Genomic DNA, 16,672 nt, shown 5'->3' with positions numbered 1-16,672 from the left:
AGAGAGAGAGAGAGAGAGAGAGAGAGAGAGAGAGAGAGTGAGAGAGAGAGAGAGAGAGAGAGAGAGAGAGAGAGAGAGAGAGAAGATTAATTCCTTATAACAAATATTATATATTACCAAGCAAGATAAATTCCCACATTAGACATGTCCAAATAAGTCTTATTTTTCTTTTTTCAACAAGTTCATATGGTTTTTTTGCATCATAGTTCTCTTCAGTATCCCTTTCTTCCCTCCTTCTTCCCAGAAAATTATCTCATATAGCAAATAGTACTTTTTACAAAAGAAAAAAGAAAAGGGGGAAAAATCAGCTCATCGGTTGAAAAAGACTAAAAATGTGCAACATGCAACAACACCTGTGAATGTCCCATCTCTACTAAAAAGTGAATTAAGAATGTCCTCTCATATGTTGTCATTTAAGTCACGCCTGATCTTTATAATTTTGCTATGTTCACTTGGTTTTTTTATGAGTAGTTCTTTCCATTTACATTCCTGTAGGCATTATGTATAATGTTTTCTTGGTTCTGCTTTTTTTCACTCTCTAGCAGTTAATATAGATCTTCCTATGCTTCTCTATAGTCATCAAATTCATCATTTTTTACAGGATAGAAATATTCCATCATACTCATGAGCCACAATTTGTTTATCCATTCTTTAATTGATGGGCATCTACTTTATTTTCTATTGTTATCTATGAGGGAAAAGTGCTGCATTAAATATTTTGGAGAATATAGAAATTTTCTTCTTATAAATTACTTCCCTGCAGTATAAGCTCCATAAAGGAGTCTCTGGTCAAAAGGCATAGACATGAGAGCCGGGCCTAGAGATTGGGCTTAAATCTAGCCTCAGACACTTTCTAGTTTTATAACCTTGGGTAAGTCACTTGACCTCCACTGCCTACATTTCTTCTGCCTTGGAACCAATACAAAGTACTGATTCTACGACAGAATGTAAGAGTTTGGTTCTTTTTTTAAAAAAAGGTACAAACATTTTAGTGACAGTTTTATAATTCCAAACTGCTTTCAAAAATAGTCATACCATTTCACAGCTCTACCAACAGTGTATTAGTGTATCTATTTTTCCACAAACCCCCAATATTAACTTTTGCTCTTTTTTGCTATTTTTGACAATTTGTAATGTGAGGTGAAATCTCGGAGTTATTTTGATTTCTATTGCCCCAATTCATAGCTATTTATTTCATTTTTTATTTTATTTTTTATTTTTGTTTATTTTTCATTTAGTAATTCATTCATTCATTTATTTTGTTTTTTGTTTTGTTTTTATTTTACCTCTTACTTTATACTTATATTATTATTTTATATTTACATCTGTTTTGTAGATGAAGAAACTGAAAACAAGTGAAGCTCCATAATTTGCCTCTAATCTTACAGAGTAGACAGCTGACCCAAGACATTCTGACTCCAAGTTTGATATTCTTTTCACTACACCATGCTGCCTGAGGTCTTGATATAAAATCAGGGCTAGCATTGGAACATGGATACTCAGAAGCCAAATCCAAAGCTCTTTGTATTTCATTGTATGACTTATTATTACTCCTCGCCTACCTACTTTGGGCATACATTCCCATGGTGATTATCATCAGGAACTCTCTCCTAGTTAGGCAGTTACATTTTTAGTAGTCATATGTTTCTTACCTGGCAATAGTCAAAACTTAAAATAAGAGTCTACTCTACCAACACAAGTGATGTTAAAGTAATAGTGATTAGAAGTCCTGAATGTACATTTTTATAGTACCACTATTTAAGAAGGAGTTCAGAAAGAAACTGAAGACAATCTCTTTAGCATTAAGAGAGAAGCAATAAAACTGACAGATGAGAATTTATGATTATGAAGATTCACAAAGAAGCCTTCAAATCAGTGGATTGATTTTTTGAGACAAGTATAAGAATAACCTTTTCCTATCGGCAGCCTACCTCCCTCCTAAAACTTTCACTTCCTCCCCCTGACTCCCTTAATTGTGAGTGAATTGCATATTGTATATTAGCAGCATGTCTTAATGGAAAGAATATGGGGAGAACATGAAGATACCAGATGTATAAAGGAAACAGTAGAAAGTGGTAGTCACTAATGGGGAAAACAGGCTGGGAAGAGGGCAAAGAAACAGTACCAAAGTACAAAATTTTGACAATTTAAGACATTTGCCAAGAGTCAGTCCTACTATTTTCTCCTGTAGGTATCTATTTTCTACACTGTGCAATTTATATCCGTGTTACTTGTTTTATATAGTCACACAGCATCTCCCTCCCTCTGACTATACTTTTCCAGGAAATTATTTTTTTCATTTTTAGTGGCTTGGATGGAGGCAAATACTCATAGTAATAACTCTTCTTAATTAGAGACATCTATTTATTGTTTAATTTTGTTTTGTGTACCTTTTTCCTAAAAAGAATTTCTTTCACTCTTTTCATTATCCTTTTTCTATTGTTGTTTACTCTAGACCAGTGATGGCAAACTTTTTAGAGACCTTAGAGACCGAGTGCCCAAACTGCAATGCTCACACCTCACATGAGCCCCTAGCCTTATCCCAGACAGGGGAGGGAGGAAGTGTTCCTATTGGGCTCCTGGGCAGAGAGGAGGGTCATGTGAGAAATATCCTCAGGCTTACATGGATAGGGGGAGGGGAGCAGCCCACTCCAGCATGCATGCCATAGGTTCACCAACATGGCTCTAGTCTAGACCCTCATTCTCTGATTCATGACTCCTCTAATCATCTGGTCTTTCTTTTCTTTGTATTCTTCATACAATCAAAGCTTCCAGTGTATTCATTCTACACTCTGATCTCTAAGCACTTTTTGCCACTGCCTTGTAGTATTTGCTCCAGGGATTTCCCTTTTAAATCATTGTTTCTCATTCTCAGAACAATATTTATTATTGTGTCAAAAAGGGCACTGTCCCATAGTAGAGCTCCTCCCCTCTCCATTGACCTAAAAACCTCTCTTGTTAATTTTATTTCTCTATATTTACCTGGAAATCTCCTCCCTGGGTCTGCACTCTCTCATTCCTCCAGGTGCCAATTGCCCTCAAGGGTTCCAACTCCATCCCTCCCAGAAAAGTGAATTTTTCAGACACTAAATCCCCCCAGGCCTCAGAAGGCCCCATTGCCCTTCACCCATAGGAGTATTCATCAATGGAAACCCCTCCCATATCCAGAGTAAGGCTTCCTTCCTTTTTTCTCTCTTTCAATCTTTCCTCTTCTTCACCCATTCCCCTGTTGGCTCTTCTCTTTCCAAGTCTATTGTGATCATCTTAACCTTATTGCTAGTCCTTGATCTGAGCCCCGCACACCATTTCTATTCCCCTACTTCCCTCTGCCCCCTGTCATGTTTCTTATAATATAGCCTCACAAAAGAAATATTCAACCATATCGCCAGGTACTGTTTATAACCAACCTGTTCATCTCTTCCCTGTTATTTCAGCCAGATTTCTGCATTTACCTGTCTCCCTATGCACATGATTGGAAGAAAAGTCTCATAAGGCTTTTTGTTGTCACTGTCACTATTACTGTAGCTACTTATTCCTCCTCTTGCATTTCTGTTGTTCACGCCAATCCTCGTAGGAATCTATGTTGTTCATTTATAATACTAATATAATAAATATTTTTATTTATGTAGATGATATAATACTAATATTTTAAGGGTTTAGAATTCCTCCAATCAAAAAAGGAGAGAATTTTGTACTTGGAGTCAATCCATCACCTTCTTGTGTGCCTCTCCAGCTCCTCAAGGAAGCTATGTTATTCTACAGACTTGTAGTACTGCCCTTGATAGTTAGGATGCCCCATAAAGGAATTTGGTATTTGGAATGCTAAAGAGTCATTTCCTTCCCATAAAATCTATATTCTCCGAATTGCTCATATTAGTAGAAAAATAGTTCTCCCACATCACAAATATTTTTATTTAAAGTTCTCTACAATGTGGCTCTATCCTACTTTTTCAGTTGTCCTACATATTCATACTGTAAAGCTGTACTCATTTTCTTGCTCTTCTTCTCACATGGTACTCTATTTCCTAGTTTTATTTAATGATTCAAGGGGGTGCTTGTTTTTCTTTTTCTTTTTCTCTTATTTGATTTCGAAATTTTCCTTTTTGATGTTTAATAAGGTATTATTTTTCTAGGGTTTTTTTTTTAGTTGAATGACAGATTCATTAATTTATTCTTTCTTTTGTTTAAAGTATTTCAAGATATGTTATCCCTTAAGGATAGCTATGAATACCTCCCCAAAATGTGGGTATGTTGTCTTATTATTATTATCTTTAATGAAATTATCTAATGTTTTTGTGATTTAATGTAATTTAATATGATTTAATGATTTATTCTTTGACCTATCATTTCTTAGGATTAAATTGTTTAGCACCCAATTCAATTTTAATTTTTTTATTTATCTGCTCTTTATTGGATATGATTTTATTACATTGTGATATGGTAAGGAAAGCATTTAATATTTCTGCTTTTCTGAATTTGTGGTGTTTTTATGCCCAAGGATATGATCAGTTCTTGTAAAGGTTGCATACACAGCTAAGCAATATGTACACTCTTTCTATTTCCATTCAATAATCACCAAAATTCTATCTTCTAAAATCTTATTAAGGTCCCCAAGCTCTTTCTTTTTTATTTTTTGTTAAATTTACCTAGTTCGGAGAGGCACACATTGAAGTCCCTCTCCCACTGTGGTTTTACTCTCTATTTCTCTCATTAAACCAGTAAGCTTTTCCTCGAAGTGTTTATATACTATAACTGTGAAGTAATGATAACAGTTTATTGTCTGTACTACCTTTCAGAGCAATATAATTTCTATATTTAACTTTTAACCAAGTCTATTTTACTATTGCCTTGACTAATATCATGATTACTTCCCCAACTTATTTTTACTTCAGCTTATATATAATAGATTTTCCTCAAGCCTCTTATTTTAACTCTTTGAGAATCTTTATGTTTTAGACTATTTATCGTAACCAAGATATTGTTGGGATCTACTTTCTATCCTCTTTCATGACATTTATTCCATTCACATTCATAATTATACCTTGACTATAGTGTGAAGCCATCTTTTTATCTCCTTTAGTAAGATGCTATAGTCTCCATCTAATTCTATTGACTCTAAAACTAATTATTCAGTGGTATTATTATATGTAAAACACTGTGCTAGGAACTGGGAATGTCTGCTTCACAGACAAATTTATTCAAAAATATATGAAATTACTTCAAAGAGTTCTCATTTATAACTGAAGGTGTCAAGAAAGGTTTTTCTCAGGAGGTAGCATTTGAGCTGTGCTTTTAAAGAATCTAGAAATTCTAAGAAGCAAAGGAGAAAAAAAGAGTGCATTCCAGATATGAGAATGTCTATCCAAAGGCATAGAACTAAAATATTAAATGGCATAAACAAAGGACAATCTACAACTTTGACTGAACTAGGATGTATTAGAAAGAGAAATGGAGGCCATATTATGAAAGACTTTAAATTTAGACTGATAACTTTTTTTTTAATCTTAGAAGCACTAAGAAGTCACTAGAGATTATTGAATGGGGTAATAGTATGATCAGAACTGTGTTTTATGAACATCAATTTAGCAGCTATGGGGAAAATGGGTTGGAGAATAGAGAGCCTCAGAAGTTATGCAATATTGTTCAAACAATAATAGTACCAGATCTCAAACTGTAGTGGAATAGGTTAGGTATACAATACCTAGTAATAAATGACCATAGTAATTTAGTGTTTGATTAATCAAAAGATTCAAACTTTTGAGACGAACTCCGTATTTGACAAAAACTGTTGGGAAAACTGGAAAACAGTATGGCAGAAACTGGGAATAGACCAACATCTCACACTAAGATAAGGTCGACATGGGTATATGACTTAGACATAAAGGGTGATTCCATAAGCAAATTAGAGGAACATGGAACAGTTTACCTGTCAAATCTATAGATATGAGAAGAATTTATGATCAAACAAAAGATAGAGAGCATGATAGGATGTAAAATGCATAATTTTTATTTTATTAAATGTAAAAAGGTTTGTACAAACAAAACCAGTGAAACCAAGATTAGAAGGAAAGTAGAAAAGTAGGGGAAATTTTTCATGCTATGAATATCTGATAAAGGTCTCATTTCTCAAACATTAAAAAACTGAGTCAAATTTTTAAAAATATAAGTCACTCTCCAACTGACAGTCAAAGGATATAAATAGGCAGTTTTCAAAGAAACCATGAAAAAATGTTCCAAAACACCCTTGATTAGAATAATGTAAATTAAAACAACTCTGAGATACCACCTCATACCTTTCAGATTGACTATTATGGCAGAAAAAGAAAATGATAAATATTGTAAGAGATGTGGGGAAATTGGGGCACAAAGGCACTGTTGGTGGAGTTGTGGTCTGGTCCAGCCATTCTGGGGAATGTCTTTAAATTTGGAACTATTCTGGAAGGGACTATAAAATTGTGTATCCCCTTTGGTCCAGCCATCCTACTAGAAGGTCTATATTCCATTTTTTTGGAAAAGAAAAAGGGACCTATTTTTATAAAAGTATTTTATAGAGGACCAGCTCTATATGGTAGGGGTCCTGAGTGGCGTTTTATGGCATCGGATTGCTAAGACAGGAAAAAGAAACTGAGAACAGCCAAACTAGCGGTTAGCCCATGCTGATCCAACGCTATGGGATTTTGGACTTTATTTTATACTGGTTTCAAACAAAGAACACAAAGAAAGAATCTCAGCTGTGAAGGGGTTACAAATCATACACAATTCATTAAAGTCTAAAAAATAGAGATATGGGTGCAAGGACAAGAGCCAAATTCCAACCACCAATTAGTAGGGGATAATTCTGGAAGCAGAAATAAATTTCATGGAGATGTTTACTAATTGCGTTCTGCCTTGATTTACAGATCTGCACCTGGTCAGATAGTCTGGACTAAATCGTCTGGCTCCAGTCCTTATCTAAGTAATATATTTTTTAGGTTTCAGGCTTCTTAATTATCAAGGAGAGAAATTGTCAAGGAGAGGAATTGTTGACTCAGTAGCTGCTGGTCTGGTTAAGGACTCAAAGCTTTCCAATAAGAATATTGAGAAAATGTGGAGATCTAAAAATGAGTCAAAAGAGGAGCCTCAGATTTTTACCTTAAATGGCCCATTCTATCTGCATCTGACATGCAGTGCAGAAAAATCATACACACAGTTTTACTTGCCGATAATTTTGTAATGGGATCCAGATAAAACATCTATTACAGACTCTGTTTCTCTAAATGACTCCTAATAGCCTCTTGGAGGGGTCAAGTTGTTTTTGGATTAATCTACCTGCTGGTACCAGAGCTTTTCAGGGCTCAGATGACCAGGACCAAACACAAAGACTGCCTCAGCCTGGATTGGTCACGTAGGGAATCCAGATAACAGGCCCTAAATTTGACCCTATTTCTCCAATTGGCTCTCTACATCCAACGGCTCTCAACAGTATTTATAGCAGCTCTTTTTGTGGGAGCAAAGAATTGGAAGTTGAAGGGATATCCATCTATTGGAGAATGTCTGAACAAGTTGTGGTATATAATTGTAATGAAATACTATTTTGCTATAAGAAATTATGAGCAAAGTGATTTCAGAAAAACCTGGAAAGACTTGCATGAACTGATACAAAGTGAAGTGAGCAGAACCAGAAGAACTTTGTACACACTGAGAGCAATACTGTTTGATGAATAAATGTAAATGACTTACCTAATCTCAGCAATACAGTGATCCAAGAAAATCCCAAAGACTCGTGATGAAAAAATATCATCTGCCTCCAGAGAAAGAACTGATTGAGTTTGAGTGCAGACCAAAACATACTATATTGAACAGGTAGATGACTTAGGAGATTAAGAGCCAGGCCTAGAGATGTAACGTCCTGGGTTCAAATCTAGCCTCAGATACTTTCTAACTGTGTGACCCTGGGCAAGTGACTTAACCCCATTGTCTAATTCATATCTATCTTATGCCTTGGAACCAATACACAATATTGATTCTAAGACAGAGGGTAAGAGTTTTTTAAAAGCATAATATATTTTACTTTCTTTTTTTTCTTAAGATCTCTTCCACAAAATGACTAACATGGGGAAATGTTTTACATGATTACACATGTAAAATCTATATCATATTGCTTACTGTCTTGGGGAAGAGGAAGAAAGGGAAAAGGAGGGAGAGAATTTGAAACTCAAAAAAATTTTTTTAATAAAAAAAAAATGTTCAGGCAAGACCTGAGAAGGGCTATAAAGGAGACATAAGTAGAGAATATGGATAAAAGATACGTTGTGGAGATAGAAGTAACAAGACTTACCAACTGACAAGATATACAATATACAAATATTGTAGAACTGATTGAAAAGATAAGTTTGCCATTGAGAGAGATAGGAAGATTTGGATCAGGAATTAGTATGGAGTGGAAGGTTGGAGTGGAGGGAGTATATTGAATTCAATTTGAAGCATGTTGTGTTTGAAAGCCCTGTGAGACATCCAGATAAAGACATCTAGCAGGCAGTTAATGATACTCAACTACGTTTAAGAGATATATTAGACCTGAATTGGGACTCTTCTGCACAGAGAAGATAATGAAGAGTATAGAAAAAAGGTTTTCACCATGGAAACAAAATTCAAGAAGGGGCCAAATGTGACTCATATGGAGCAGTCTTGGAAGGAATAAATCTTCAACTGGTGTTTTTAAAGGGTTAGAGAATGCCAGTGACCATATCACCAATGCAAAGTCTTCTTTTATGCAGGAAACAATGGTCCAACTGTCTGGGTGGGCTCCAGCCTATCACTGTCCTCTTATTTTCACATGGTTTGTAATTTTATCCGCTTCACATTCTAGAGACTTACCCTTGGAAATCCTCTGGACCCCAGGGCCTGCTCCCATCCTAAAATGAGTAGGTTTATCTATTATGATTACAAAATATTTGTTAGGCATATACTTAAAACTTTATCAAAGCATAAAGCTATTTGCAGGACTACAGATTAAGTATTTTGCAATTCACCTTCTCTTAGTCCAAAAAACTTCCAGTACATATCTGCTAGTAAAATGGTCAGGTTTGAGCCAATCTGCTAGTTAGTGACCAACTTCTCTGATTTAGCAACTTTCCCTACTTGCTTCTGCCACTGCAACCACCATTTGTGTCTCTCATTAGATTCAGCCTCTGGAGTTCTCAAACTCCCTTCACTTCTAATGATATACTCATCCACCTTGGGTTTCATTCACTTAAAATCAAGAAAGAACAAACAAATAATAGACAGCCCAATCCCAGCCTCAGGTTTTCTCAGATAAGACCTAAGCACAGCCATACACCAGCCAACTGTCCCTTCTCCACCCATCTTTCTGGGCACAACCCTAATTGGTCCTGCATTTTTTTTTAGTATGACAGAAAGGAAAAAAAAAAGAGATGAGAAATGAGATATTCAATTATCTGCATGCATTGAGTCATCAGGTCCTCTAGATCTCAAGTCATTAAGTGGATTCTTTATCATTTCATACTGCAAACCCTGAAACAGGGATTCGTACGTGCCCTAAATGTATACCACTGCAAAAATAAAAATAAAGATTCTAACTGCACAGAACTAGAAATGATTGGCTTTGAGTATAATCCAAATACTGGTACTCGTTACACAAGAATAGAAAAAAATATTATATATGAAACTTTGAATCTGTTACTTAAAGTTTCGTTTTTGTTTTTTTGAACATAGATGATAAAAGGGACAACTAGGGGCCTCAGTGGATGGAGAGTCAGGATGGGAGGTCCTGGATTCATATCTGGCCTCAGATATTTCCTGGTGGTATGCAAGTCACTTAATTAACCCTTATTGCCTAGTCCTTCTTCTAATCTAACCACTAAAACCTAACCACTCTTCCCATCTGGAACCAATACACAGTATTGATTCTAATATGATAAATTGAATAGGTTGGTTTCAAAGCTATTCTGATTATCAGTGTTTCCCTCTGAACTACCTGATGTTTTCTGCTGTGTATTTTTTAATTATTTCAATGACATCCTTTTCTCTTGTTTTGGTGGTTGTTTTGTTTTGTTTTGTATCACAATCTCTACTTCCCCTCTAATGACCCCAATTCTTCCACCATGAAAAAAACCATTCTAGTAATAATTAAGCATAGACAAGCACCATCAGACCCACCGCAAAATTCACACATTGGCTACATCTGAAAATATGTCTCATTCTGTACCCCCTAAACCATCACCTCTCTCTAGAAGTGACAGAAATGCTTTATCTTCGGTCTTCTAGAATCGTGGTTGGTCAGTACATTCTTCAGAGTTCTCAAATCTGTGAGAACATTGTTTTTTTATAACGTAGTTAATTGTATAAATTATCCTCATAATTCTACTCAATTTACTCTGTACTACTCTTTCCAAACCAACCCTGGTTTCTTAGGGTTTATCCGTTTGGTTATTTCCAATAGTACAATAATATTGGGGACAGTTAGGTGGCTCAGTGGATAGAGAGCCAAGCACAGAGATGAAAGGTCTTGGGTTCAAACTCGGCCTCAGACACTCCCTAACAGTGAGACCTTAGTCAAGTCACTTAACTCCAGTTGCCTACCCTTTATCATTTTTCTGTCTTGGAACCAGTACCCAGTATTGACTCTAAGGTGGAAGGTAAGGGTTTTTTTTAATTCTATTTTATTATTTTGTGCATATGCCATATCATAATTTGTTCATCCATTCCCCAAATAATAGGAAAGGAAACCTCTTTGTTTCTAATTATTTCTACAACATAAAGTGCTGCTATGAATATATTTTGTGTATATGTTTCTTTTTTGTCTTTCTTTGATCTCTTTTGGATATATGCCTAATAGTAATATTGATGAGTAAAAGGGTTGGCACAATATAATGACTTTTTATCTATAGTCCAAATTCCTTTCAAGAATAACTAGACTGGGGTAGCTAGGTAGGACAGTGGATAGAGCACCGAGTCTGGAGTCAAGAGGACCTGGGATCAAATCTGGCTTCAGACACTTCCCAGCTGTGTGACCCTGGGCAAGTCATTTAACACCCCCATTGCCTAGCCCTTACAGCTCTTCTGCCTTAGAATTGATACTAAGACTAAAACTAAGAAGGTCAGAATTTTAAAAAAAATAGCTGGACCTATCCATACCTCCCCCAACAGTACAGCAGTGTGCCAATCTTCTGGCATCCTCTTGAACAATTATTATTTTCCTTTTTTGTCATCTTCATCAAGCTGATAGGTATAAAACAGGACCTCAGAGCTGTTTAATTTGTGTTTCTAATATTATTGATGATTTGGAACATTTTTGTATAGTTGTTGATTACTTGATTTTCTTCTTTTGAGAACTCCTTATTCAAATTCTTTGAGCATTTGCCTGTTGGGAAATGAATCTAGTTCATTTACTATATTGGAATCAGTTCCCTATATATCTTGAAAATCAGGTCTTTATCAGAGAACCTGGGAAGACTTATAGGAATTAATGCAGAGAGAAATGAGTAGAACCAGTAAAAAAAAAATGCAATAATTACAATATAGGTTAAAAATAATTTTGAATTTTTAAGATCTTAAGTTAAGAATGCTGAAGAATGCACTAACCATGACTCCAGATGACTGATGAGATGCCCATCTCTTGATAGAGAGGTGATGGATGAGGTACAGAATGAGTCACACATTTTCAGACATGGTTAATGCCTGATTTGTTTGACTATGCTAATTTTTTCAAGCAGGACAAGGTAGGAGGGAGAAAGAACCTAGTGATAGTAATGCCCACAAACAAACAAAAAAAAAGAAGACAAAATATCATCAACAAAACATTTTTAAAATATACACAAAAAAAAGATGAAAAGGAGGTTCAGTGGGCAGCACAGCCAACCAAGAGAGCTTTGGAATTAATTATCTGAATAGCATATATACTTTAAAAGAAACAAGGTTAATGTAATAAGATTCACAGTTTTACTTTTTCTTTTTCTTTTTTTTCTAGATTTTTAAAAATGCTTTTTCCCTTGGCTATATGATTCTTGTCTTCCTCCCCTCTTTCCTCCCTCCTCCCAGAGTTGCCAAGCAATTCCACTGGATTATACAAGTATGATCACTCAATACCTATTTCCATATTATTCGTTTTTGTAATAGAGTCATTTTTAAAACCAAAACCCCAAATAAACAAGTGATAAATCACATATTTTCCTCTGGATTTCTACTTCCATATTTCTTACTCTGGATATGGATAGCATCTTTCTCATAAGTCTCTCAGAATTGTCCTGTATCGTTACATTGCTTTTAATAGCAAAGTCAATTACATTTTATCATCCCACAATGTTTCAGTTACTATATATATTGTTCTCCTGCAAATCTCTTTTCCTATTCTTTGCATGTGGAAATGGTCATCTTCTAGGGCAGTGATTCCCAAAGTGAGCGCTACCGCCCCCTGGTGGGTGCTGCAGCAATCCAGGGAGGCGGTGATGGCCACAGGTGCATTTATCTTTCCTATAAATTGCTATTAAATTTTTTTAAAAATTAATTTCCAGGGGGCTAAGTAATATTTTTTCTGGAAAGGGGGCTTGTATTAATAATTAGATTAAGTCTACACTGCCCATCTTTAGATTTAATCACCAAAGGTGAGAACATCTCCAATTTTGGGAGGTCCATAACCCATGTGTGCTAGAGTGAGGGACGAATCAGAATCAAATGACCCACCCCCTAGGCAGTCTATGAGAATAGTCTATTGTGATTGGACATGCAAATTAGAAGGGAGGAACAGGAAGTGACACATAAGTGACCCCTTTAAAAGGAGAAGGTCCTCAGTCCGCTGAGGTCTTCAGTGAAAGAAAGCATCTGGTGAGGACCTCTTCTGGTTCATGGAGGAGTGCTGGAATGCTGAGACTCTGGTGGGACCTCTGACTGCTTCCCTTTGAATTGTCATGTGGGTAAGTTAGGCTGACTTCCTTTCTCCTCCCTTGGCGTTTCTGGAGGCTCTAGCCTCAAGGAGGCCTCTCTTGCCTCTCTAATTGTAAAAGGCCTTGTGGCTAGAAGCCTTGTTTAATTAACCTCTGTGCCCCTCTGCTGGGCCTCTAAATTCTTACCTGGTCTGGCCAGAGTTTCTCGCTCTTGATTTCCCTGCCTTCAAACTTCCTAATTGTAAATAAACTTCCATAAAGTCAATTTTGACTTGAGATTATTCTTAATTGAGGACTGATAATAGTTCAATCCTCTGGTGACCATCTTTTAATATATTGAACCCATAAAACCCCTTTTTCCCCCTTACAGGTAGTAGGCCAAAAAAGTTTGGGAACCACTGTTCTAGGGTACTTATCAAATTCAGCATAGGGTGTATATGTATTGCCTATGTAAGTTATGTGATTTGATTTCATCAGTTCTTGTGGATTCAATTATCATCTCTATACATATGACCCTAAAATCTGTTTATCCATTCTTTTTTTTTTTTAAATAAACCCTTACTTTCCATCTTGGAGTCATTACTGTATATTAGCTCCAAGGCAAAAGAGTGTTAAGGGCTAGGCAATGGGGGTCAAGTGACTTGCCCAGGGTCACACAGCTGGGAAGCATTTGAGGCCATATTTGAACCTAGGACCTCCCATCTCTAGGCCTGGCTCTCAATCCACTGAGCTACCCAGATGCCTCCTGTTTATCCATTCTTAATCTCTCTCCTAACCTTACTTCTCCAGTTGTCTATGAAACATCTCAAACCAGATATCCCATAGACATTTTTTTTACCCTTCCTTTCTGTCTTAGAATCAATGCTGAATATTGGTTCTAAGGCAGAAGAGCAGTAAGGGCTAGACAATGGGAGTTAAGTGACTTGTCCAGAGTCACAGAGTTAGGGAGTGTCTGAGGCCAGATTTTGTTTGTTTTAAATTCAGGGAAGTGTCTAGCAGACTCCCTATGGACATGTGGGAAACTTTGAAACTACATTTCCCATGATTCCTCATGGCAAACAGGAAGTATGATGATGTAAGAGAGGGGATAAGTCTCCTGGGTCAGGAGGAAGTCACCCTCTTAAGCTACCAGGCACAGGAAGATACGAAAGGTAAAAAATGGCTGAGGCAATGTGAATTCTTGCAGGCACGTGGTCTAATGATTTTATCCCTATCAGCATGGCCTTAATTAAACTACTAATTGCTCTTATATCAGTCTTTATCATTTTTAATCGTAACAATTTAAACCCAGGATCACCCAACTCCCAGCCTGACTCTTTATCCTTTGAGCCACCTAGCTGCCCCTTCCCATAAACATCTAAAATTCAACACACCCCAAATGAACTCATTGTCTTTCCAAAAAAAATCCTTCCCTCTTCTGAACTTCCCTGTGACTGTCATGAGAATCCTGTCACCTTGTCTCAAAATCTAGGTGTCCTTCAATCCCCCCCTCTCTTTCATCATACGTATATAATATATGATCAGATCCTATGGGTTCTACTAGCTCCTACATTCTTCATACACAATGTCCTTTCCCTTCTCTGACACAGCTATCACCTTGGTGCAGACTCTCATCACTTCATGCCTGGACTTTTGCAAAAGTAAACTCTCATTCGTCTCCTTGCCTCAAGTCTCCCCACCATCCCCTTCCAGTCATCCTCCACTTAGCTGTCAAAATGATCTTCCTGAAGAACAGATTGGGCAGAATGCCACCCTGCTACTCTGTTCAGTGTGCTCCACTGGTTCTCTATGACCTCCAGTATCAAATAGAAAATCTTCTGTTTGACTTTTAAAACCTTTCATTACCTGGTCCCTTTCTATCTTTCTAGTTTTCTTACACTTGACTTACATCCACATCTATGATCCAGTGACATCATTTTTCTTCTTCTTCTTTTCACACACTTCATCTCCTGACTCCATGCCTAGAATGCTCTTCCTCCTCTGCTTTTTGGCTTCCTTCAAGTCCCACCTTGTAAGACTCCTTCCCCACTCTCCATTAATGCTAATGCCTTCCTCTGAAATTACCTCTAGTTTCACCTGTAAATATCTCTATTGGACATAGTTGTTTACTTGTTGTCTCCCCTGTTAGATTGTGACCTCCTCAAGGGCAGGGGTTATTTTTGCTTTTCTTTGTAACCCCCAGCGTTTAGCAGCATCTAGCACAAAGTAAGTGCTTAGTAAATGTTGGTTGACTTGCTCTAATGTTCCTCTCTCCAACATTTAATTTTGTTTTGCTTCCTTTCCTATACTGTCCTCCATCGTGGATCTTTCTTTTCCCCATCTCCTCCTATTTCTCTTTGGAATTAAAAATATTTCTAGTCTGAAATATCCTATTAATCTGAATGCTAAGTAACATTCTGAAAAGTGTCAAAAGAGACACAAAACAGAAAGATATACACCCTGCAAGGCACACACCACTGTGATAGAGGAAGTCACCAGAGAGTCAAAGTCATGGAGGGGTATCCTGAAAATGATGAAATCCTCGAATGTTCCTGACTGCAGCTGACATTGCCCTGGTTGCTTCAAGCCCATTTGGAATAAATTCATCAAAGGATTTTAGCCTCTCCATCCATATAGGAAAGACCAAGTAGAAAAAGAATTTTGATTGCTCAGATTCCAACATGCATTTGGATGGATATGGACAGAACTTGCCCAATAGTGGCCATATCTGGAAAAGGCAATACAGATGAGCAATGAGTTGGTCCCAAAGTTTTGCTTTCAAGAAATTGTATAGTTCTTTTACTGACCCCATGTTTTCTAAACTAACATTCTACAAATAGTGCTGGCAGTAAGACATAGAACACCACTGCCTCCAAAGAACTAGAGACAAGTGTCACACAAAGAACAATGGTGGGTGGATGGAGCACAGTACAACATGTAACCCAGAGAAACTCCAAAGAATAGGAATAAAACATATCATGTAGGAATTCTCTGACAGAAAAAAGAAAATGAACTAGTCCTGAGAAAGAATGAGAGATGGCAGGTCATGGTAAGACCTGGGTTTTCCACTCCCTCTAAACACCTTAGGATAGTTTTTCTGCTAAAAGACAACAGAACTGCCTCTGGGACTTGATTAGCCAAGGAGCTAAGATTCCAGGTCTGCTCTCTTGGCATAGCTTCCTAAGTAGCCTCTGGCCATACTCATATGACTTCCTGGTCACCTAAGGGCATAAAAAGACCCACTTAAAAGGTAGCTGAGTCCTTCAAACAAGGAGTCACCATTCACTGACCAGTGAACCAGATACATTTCTACATAACAATGAAGGGGCCTTGCCTACTCAAGCTAAGTGTTAGAACATACTTCTTGATTATTTCTTGTATTCTGTGGCTGAATAAATCAACTTCTGCTAACTATTCAGTGATCTAGGAGTAATTGATTTCAATCCAACCTGAAAAACAGAGTACAGGCCTGAGTCATGACCACCCCCTAACACAGATGAACTGTCAGGGTGCTCAGCTGCTATCTTCTGACAGTTAAAGAAATCCGGGAGGGGGACAGGAAAAGCAGCTAAATGATTTAGTGGAGGAGAACTAGGCTCTGGATTCAAACCTGCCTCAGACACTTCTAGCTGTGTGATTCCAGGCAGTTCCTTAAACCCCATTGCCTAGCCCTTACTGCTCTTCTGCCTTGGGACAAACACATAGTACTGATTCTTAGATGGAAGGTAAGGGTATAGGAAGGAAGAAAGGAAGGAAGGAAGGAAGGAAGGAAGGAAGGAAGGAAGGAAGGAAGGAAGGCTGTCTCTTATACA

General features: G+C 37.1%; 1 protein-coding gene across 1 annotated transcript in view; it reads left to right on the top strand.

The window, feature by feature from the left end:
* The window catches only part of IL2RA (interleukin 2 receptor subunit alpha), a 50,794-nt gene that overhangs the window by 13,349 nt on the left and 20,773 nt on the right, over positions 1-16,672 (top strand). The window lies entirely within an intron of this gene.

This window comes from Gracilinanus agilis, chromosome 5, assembly GCF_016433145.1.
Source record: "Gracilinanus agilis isolate LMUSP501 chromosome 5, AgileGrace, whole genome shotgun sequence".
NCBI classification, from domain to species: Eukaryota; Metazoa; Chordata; class Mammalia; order Didelphimorphia; family Didelphidae; genus Gracilinanus; species Gracilinanus agilis.
Note: the sequence above shows the minus strand (reverse complement) of the source record. Positions and strands in the feature narration are given on the sequence as shown.